This window comes from Lepidothrix coronata, unplaced genomic scaffold (genome assembly GCF_001604755.1).
Source record: "Lepidothrix coronata isolate B3197 unplaced genomic scaffold, Lepidothrix_coronata-1.0 Scaffold200, whole genome shotgun sequence".
Classification (NCBI taxonomy): Eukaryota; Metazoa; Chordata; class Aves; order Passeriformes; family Pipridae; genus Lepidothrix; species Lepidothrix coronata.
Window position 1 is genome coordinate 789,125 of NW_016690380.1, and position 8,543 is coordinate 797,667.

An 8,543-nucleotide genomic window follows, 5' to 3' on the forward strand; every position below is an offset into this window, starting at 1 on the left:
GAAAGGGAAAATGCTTCTTCCTGGGAGAAAAATCTGCTGTGCCTACTATGACAGGTGTCAACTGCCTCTGGATTTCAAGGTTATGACAAGTAATGTTGTATTGCGTTAAACCTTCAAATCATTTACAGTTATTAATCTAAATTATACCACATATAATCTCCATAGGAACTTGATTTGTGCTAAACTGCATCGTAATAAAACCCCCAAACTAACAAACATCCAAAGCACACAAAACCACACAAAACCCCCCAAAAACCAAACCAAACCAACCTCAAAGCACACACCAAAAGAAAAACAAACCCCAGAGCCCTGTATTGGATTGCACTGGTCAAAGGCCACTGGTGCTGCCCTTGTGGAGGGGGTGACCTGGACTGGTTCCAGTTCCTGTCCCAGTTTGCTTCAGCAAAGCCAGCTGCTGAAATGTGAGTCATTTTCCATTCTTCTGCTTCTTGGTCATGTCAGGCAAAACACATTATACATTATAATTTATGAGTAATAATGTTAATTGCAAGCTCTGTGTAATTGGTGTGGTTCAAATATCTGCTGTTAATTGTCATCTGCTATCGGAGTCCTGACTTTTCTGAACAGCCATAGAATTTGATTTTTAATTACTAACTTACTGCTGCCATAAATGTCCACAAGTGATTTAGGGATCACAGAATGCCATACCAGCTTTTGACAGGTTGTGGGGGGTTTTCTCCATGCAAGTCCTTCAGCTTTCTGGGGAAAATAACTCTGGTAAAACCAAAGCAGCACTATGAAAATATATCAGTTACAGTCACACTGGAGTTTCTATAAAAGGGATTTCTTTATTCTGCCCAAATCTTGCATTAAGAATGAGGTAGTGATGCCAAAACAAATTAATTAAGAAATACATGTTTCTTGACTTTTAACTGGTTTCTCTATCACCAGGAAACCAGTAGGTCTGAGAATTCATACATTTTCCTGATGGAGGGGTGGGGTTGTTTCTGGTGGTGTTTTTTGTCATTTTAATTAAATTTAACTGAATCTGTATTTGGCAAAGCCAAGAGATTGTTGTCAGTAGCAGACTCAGAGTCACTGGTGGCAGAGTGGGCTGCAGCTTGCAGTTTTAAGGGTACATAAACCTCTGGCTGTATTCCACAGTTGCATTGGTAAAGTGCAGACCACAGTAAAACCTCCCTGTTGCAGCATAAATATGACATGAAAGTTGATTAACCAGGTTTATGTTGTTATCCAAGCCTGCAATCCATCTGCAATACAACGACAAAAATGAAAACTAAATTGTTCAGCAGCAAAATAGTGAACCTAGATTAGGAAAAGCAAAGGTTTAGACATTAAGTTCCAAGCAAAGTGACCAGTTTTTTGTTCTATGTGGAGCTTTGTTTCATTTTTTTGTGAAATAACTGTATTGGATTGAGATAATTATCATTGAAAAGATGTTTGGTCCATCTGAGTGGACACACATGAAGTGTGGTAAAATCTTCACATGTTCTGGGCTTGTCCTGTGTGTGCTCATCTGGAGAACTGGATGAAAACTGGAGTAGACCTGGATCTCTGAGATCTTTATTCTGCCTTTTGTAATGATGTTCTCAAAAACACTCCCTGTCCATGAGTCACATTTGGAATCAACTTTTTCACTGCTTGTGCTGATATGTTTGAAGTTGAACCTTGGTGTTCCAGGGACTTTATGGATCAATGTGATGGTAATTAAATATTCCAGATGTCGATGGGATTTGCAGTATGGCTATTTTGGAAAACCAGTGTTTGAAGATGAATCTATTATTCCAAATTCTAGTATTGAAAAGGTGTGCATGTTGCTGAGGCAGCAGATGTGCCACCATGCATGAATGAATTTGATATGTTTATACATTGTTTAAACATGAAATTAAAGAGTTGTCTTGCTGACGTGGGGCCTTATTCATTGCAACATGGGCTCAGGAGACACCTTTCCCCTGGATCAGAATTAATCCTGATTTGTGTCTGCTGCATTCTGCTGCCTGGCCTTGCACAGCTTTGTCTCTGATCAGTGTGGGCAGAGCAGGGTGTGGCCCTAGAGCAGCTCAGGAAGTGCAGAAGTTGATGGGTCACAGTTCCCTGGGCTGTTGAGGCCCCACTTTTTCCTCCCCCCAAATCCTGCATAACTCCCCCATCCGGGTTAAATCTGCAGCACAAAATCACTTTGTTTCTAAAGAAATATGATTTTCTGTTCTCAAATGGATACTGTGTTAACTATTTTTTCATCTACTTCTTCCCCTTGGCCCCCTCTTTTTATTTCATTTGAATAGCATGGCTAGTTTTTCAATCAGTCAAGTATGATTAAACCTAAATTCAGGGGGACCTTTGCTCATCATTGCTGTTATTGTAGCAGGTCCTCTCCACATTGATGCTTGGCACAAAAAACCAAGAGAAATTGCCTGTTTTAAATAAGTATCCTGTTTTTTATGGAATCAGTAACTAGAATCTGTGCTTACCTCCATTTATTGCTGAATGAGGTAAATAATGTGCTCTTGTTTTCTCTTGAGACTCTGAAATTAAGCCCATTTATGTAAGATTTCAAACTAATTATAGGTGCATAATTCTGCAACATATGAAAACAGAATCTAAACAGAGCTGATGGGGAAATAGAAGTTTAATTCAAGCCCACATGAGCCATTATCAAAATTTCAGTGGAATAGAAGTTGGTCTGAAAGTATGTAAATGGCTGGTTTTATTCCTGCCTTTTAAAGTAATATTATGAATATGAATACCTTTATTTAATCAAGCTAATTGTGTCCGGGGAAAGTGAAACATTAGGTAATTTTAAACCCAAAATGACCATCCTGCACTGACTAGTTGGTTGAGCTAAATACAAGATCTCACACAGCCCTGGAGATGGTGGCTCTGACAGCAGGGCCGTGACAGACACTGCAGGGTCAAGGCCACGAGCTCTGCGTGTTGAGACACAACATGTCAAGATTTACTGGTTTTCATTAGGGCTCGTAAACAAAAAATCATAACGTACCTAATTACTTCATTTTTATTCTGCTAATTCATTGCTTTTAATAGATGTGTTAAAAGTAATTCTATTTTTAAGGTTGATTAAAAATCAAAATTTGTATTTACTGAGAAGAAACCAGGAATTTTGTTTTTATCTGTTTATTGAATTAATGCTGCCTTTCTGTCTGGAAGGAGTGCTGCTGTAAAAGGGATCCTCACCCAACAAACAGGAGTGGAGGATGTTTTTAGACTGCCTCGTAATTTTCAGGAGGAGTGAAAGGCAAAATTATATACCCTGGAAAGAAAACCTTTGCAGCAAGGAAATCCTGCTCCCAGCCTTCCCAGCGAGGCAGCTGATCCAGCACTGTGGGCAGCACAATGCCTTGTGGCTGTAGTGACACAAGTTTGATTCCAGGAGCACTTCAGAAGCCTATGCTGATATTTGGTGAGGGAGAATGGCTTTAAAACGTCCTTTGGAATGAGAAACTGTGCCATTGTTTGACTCCAGTGTGTGTTTGCAGCACTTCTTAATCTATATCCCGTCCAGGGTGAAGGGAACAGTTCCTGTGTGTGAAGATGAGACACCAATGGCTGGGAAGGAACTCAGACAGGCCAAGTGCTCCAGGTCTGGCTCTCCATCCTCAGGGCACCCTTCTCCTGCACCTCCCCTCTGGCTGGGCTGCAGGTCCCTCTGGGTGCACAGACATTCCACCTGCCCTGGGGGTTCTCACACACCAAGGCTGTTCCCATCTGTGGAATAAAACCACACTTCCTCATTTTGATATTTGAAAGAGCAAAGGAGTGTTTTGCTGATTGATTGTGCAGGAGGAGCTTGTAAGAATCAGTCCTTTAAGATCCTCGTTGTTCAGGAGCAAGGATTCAAACAGAAGGATCTGTTGGCTCAGCCCTGCTTTCCTCAGGAGATGTTTGGCATTGCAAGTGCTGCTGTTTGCAGTTCAATTGCCCTCTTTTGAGGGTGGTCTTTCTGCATATGAAATTATATCTCAGACTACAACATCAAGAGTGTACATAGGAGTGTAGAGGCACCACTGAGGGAAGTTTTTCTGTAATTTAAAAGCATAAGAAAGTACCTTTAGGTTGTTATGAATTAATTTCATTTCAGAGAATAAGTTTTGAAAAGTGGGGACCTGTCTGAGAAGGAGCTCTGTGTGTGTGAAGTGTTACATCAATGGAACACCAAGAGAAGAGGAAACACTCAGTGTGGTTCTATTGGGTCAGATATGGAAGAAAAGTACTTACTGTGCTGGCAGAAAAAAGAATCACAGTTATTATCTAGACCTTCTATAGAATCTCTTGGTCCATACAGGAGAATTGAGTGTTCCTTAAAATATGTGACTTTGGTTTTTTCTCTAGTTGCTCAGTTCATAATCTGTATAAGTGGTTTGAAATCTAAAACCAAAACCAAAAAACCACAGAAGCAAAACGTCCACCAACATTTCAGAAAAGTCTGTTGGAAATAAAATGTGAAGTGAAATAAAGCCATTCCTTTATTCCTTTAGAATTCCTTGGTTGTCACTGTTTTCTTCTGAAGGTGCATTCTTGGCTTCAAGACTTTGAATTTATGGTAGAATAACAGCAAAAATCTAAGATGGATACTAAAATAACCTGATTTATCTTACTAGTGATCCTACGGTTGGCACGTGGCACAGTTTTGTGTTGTGGAATTATTGTCAGATGTACATTTCTTAGGGGTTTTGTAAACTGTAAGATGAACTAAACCAGAATTTAGCAATGAAATTATGTGGATTTCATTTTAAGTATTCCAGAGCAGAAGGTTGGAGCCTGGTGTCTGTGAAGAAACTTAACAGCAAATAGAACATGAGACAGGGGGTGAGGAGGGAGTGGGGAGAGGTAAAAGGATGCAGTTGTTTTGTAGTTTTGTTACCCTTTCTATTTAGCAGGAGTTGATATGTGACTGTATATATAGTACAAAAAAACTCTATTTTAGTAAAGCTTTATAAAATAAAAGTACAAGTTTAAATGGCCAATTGGAGACTTTAAACACTGCCATTTGATGTTTGATGATGGACATTAAAATTGTTGGGTTATTTGCATTTTCATTATTTGTAGGATGACTTCATGGCTTCCAGTGATCTTTCTATTCAGTTATAGGCAAGACTTTCATTGCAGTGATGATGTCATGTCAGGTATTGTTAAATAAACTTCATTTTTATTCATCACTGTAGACTTTCATACAGTGATGGTTTTCCTTTCTCTTTCAGCTTCCCACATTTATACAGATCACAGGAGAGTTATCTGGATGAAATTATATTTAGCATTTGTGCTCTTAACACACTTTTTTGTCAAGGCCACTACCATATTAATGATGACCCCCTTATTTAATAGTGATTATAATTGATTTCTCACAACCTTTAATGCCAGGCTATGATTAGGGAATGATCTATAGCCAGCTCTTCCTCATGGTGAGAGCTTTCATCAGACAGCGTAAGATTTGAGTGGAACTGGAGGAGTTTTATGCTATGAAGCCTTTATGAATGTTAAAAAAGAAAAAAAGAGTAAAATGTGATTATTTTGAATGACTCTACTGACAAAACATTTAGTAATGCATGCTGCTGTTTGTGTTATTGTATTTTATTGTATTATATTGTATTATCTCTAAATGCCAGGGTGGGTTAACAAAGTAGAAACCTACAGTGTGGCTCCTTTTTCATGGTTTATTTCCTATTACTTAATATTTTCCTTGCCCTTGATAAGGCCATGCTCATCTCTGCTCAGATGGTCTCTTCTCCAAAGGGAGGACACTTGGGAGAGGAATGAGGATGTGAGAAAGACTGGGCTAAACTAAGCTGGGACTTCTCTCCCAGGACTTCAAAGTTCTCTGGCACATTCCCACTGCTGGAGAGGTGGCTGTTGGCAGGTTTAGACAATCCAGCACTGGACATGGTCAGAGAGAAAGGAATATCTTTGGATCAGGAGCCCAAGGAGGAAGGACCTCTCAGCCCTCTGAGAACTGTTCTGCTGGGTGGGGTCCGAAGCAGTCGTGGCCTTGCTTTGCTTTGGTCTGGTTTCTCAGGTCTCGCAGGCACAGTTTTTCCTCCACTGGAGGTGGAGCTGGAAGTCCTTCCAGTCTGGGTATTCCAGAGTCAGTGCTGTCAGTGTGAAACAATCTCTTGCAAATGATTTAATAAATGAGGAATCAAACCTCTGAAGAAAGATCAAAAACTGTAGAGAAAATGCAGAGCAGCAGGAAGAGCCCAGAGCTGTGACCTACTCTCTTGTTCCATCACGTTCCACAACCTCCAATCTCTCTTAGCAGGATTTCTTTACTTTTTATTACTTTTTTTCCTTTCTCTTCCTCTATGACATAGCTTGGCTAATTCTACTTTTCTCTCCTTTCAGCTCTACCCTGTTGGTTGCTGTTCCTTCCAGTTGGTTCTTCTTGATGCTCAGATCCCACCTACCCACAGCAAGATCTACTTACATGGTTATTTACAGCAGATTTTCCCTTGTAAACATAAAAAATGTAATTGTTTTTCTTGTTTGCTGTGCTGCCTTTGGAGCAGTGCTGCTGTCTGGCTTTTAAGCCTAATGCCACGGTGCATCTGACAGCAGAAATGAGAAGGAATGATATAAAATCTGAGGGTTTTGTTCAAAATATAATATGGATTTGGGAAACTCCGATGTGAAAGAGGTTTCTTCTATAATTTAAATCCTTAGGAAATAATAATATTATCTGTTTTCCTGCTTTTTTTAAAAAAAATAAATAGGTGAGTGTGGGGAGAGTGCTGCAGCACAGAGAAGAAACTCAAAATTTATTCATTAAACATTCATTGGCAGCACGTTGAGGAATCAAAAAGCTGCTTTTTTTCATGTTCACTTTCCTCACTTTCTTTTTTTAACAGAAACCTTGTGAAACAAGGACAGCAGGGCTGTGTGAATGGCTGCCTTGGATGGGAGCTGAGGCACAATGAGCAGAGGTGGGTGGCAGGACTCTGGTTTATGCCATTGATACTCATATTTCTGTCTGTTCTTTGGAGCTGTGGGATGTTTTGTCTCAAACGTGTCTCTCCCCATCTTGTCTGTCCTCCCTTCCCAAAGGGAGGTGGGTGCCATGGTCCTGCACTGCCATTCCCATGTTTTGTGCCACATCCCAGCCTTGGGAGGGGACCAAGCTGTCCCCAGTGAGGGGTCCAGGGCTGTCTCTGCAGCTTCCAGGGGAGCCAGTCTGGGGCCATCTGTCCAGGCTGGGATGTGTCTGACACAGCCTGTGGAAGATCTTGGGCACCCCTGCTACAATGCCCTGAAAAATGACCATGTCAATGGGCAGTTTGCTGTGTCAGATGACCAGGAGTGTGTTCTGCAATTAAAGCACATCCAGAGATCTGACAACTGTCCCTGCCCACTGAACACGGATCCTTTTGAACTGTCCAGTTGTTCATCCATTTGCTTGTATTTTAAATACATGAATATGCATGGCCATGAAGCAGAAGGAAAAAAAATCCTTCTTCAGTCCTGTTTCACATGTAACATCTATAGATACATGTGTTTCACCACAAAAGCATCCTGGGCTCATTTTTCATACATGAATTTTTTCTCTCTGCTGTTCCAGTATTGGAACTTCATGATAAGGTGGATTTCTGTGCACTTGCAAACCAGGTTTGGGCAGAGCAGTTCTCTGTCTCAGCCCTTGAGATTTGGATTTCTGTGCTCTCAGCAGGAGTGGATGAAAGATCTAATTGGGTCCTTGTAGAAAGCAGCAACTTTATACAAGATTGTATGGAGAGTGATAAAAATTTCATTCCCAGGCACTTTAAGACCGTACAAGAATTTGGGTATCTGTCATCTGTGTTTTACTGGGTGACTTTTGTGATTTTTATTTATATTTTATTTTGAAATCATTGTGGAAGTGTTGCTACAGTGAAGGGCTCGGGGAACTCTCATCTCTCTTTATAACTGCACATAGCAGGAGGTACTAAAAGGGACAGTGTGAAGAAAGCTTTGAAGAATCAGGGCCTCGGTTACCTCTTTCTTTCCAAAAAAGTCCTGAACTTGCAGCCTGTCAGAAGAAAAATGTGCTTTCCAGGGTGTTGTGTTATGGAACAGTGATGATCTTCTCTCAGTGCTGAGGAAAGTGTCTGAACCTGGACAATATTGCTCCTGCCTGGGAAGAGAATAGTGGAGATATAAAACATGGGAATGACAGGCAGGGAACATGTGGAGGGATGTGATAGGGTCTGACAGAGACAAAATGCACTCATCTTCTGCATCCCCATTATTTATTTATGTATTTATTTTTAATTTCTACCTTTTGCTTTGTTTTTTTTTCTTGGATATTCTCCAAAAAATAGACTAAAGTGGCTTGTAGCTCTCCCAGTTGATATTTATGAGCATATTGAAATTACAGCATGTGAGGAATCACATCTTGAAGGGGTCTGTTGTGGGATTCAATAGGAACCATTATAAACAATTCTTCATCTTGCCCTTCATTTGTAAGTTACTTGCACCAAACAAGCATTATTTGAAAAGGATCTTTAATAGGCAAAGATTTATATACAAATGCAAATTTGCAGTGTACAAAATCTCAAATAAAATTTTAAAAAATA

At 40.2% G+C, this 8,543-nt stretch overlaps 1 long non-coding RNA gene across 1 annotated transcript; it reads left to right on the plus strand.

Moving 5' to 3' along the window:
• The first annotated feature begins 346 nt into the window (after positions 1–346).
• On the plus strand, positions 347–6,704 carry LOC108505859. The gene is made up of 3 exons (XR_001877610.1): positions 347–422; positions 5,050–5,126; positions 6,340–6,704. It is a non-coding gene; the product is annotated as an uncharacterized LOC108505859 (long non-coding RNA).
• Positions 6,705–8,543: the final 1,839 nt, after the last annotated feature.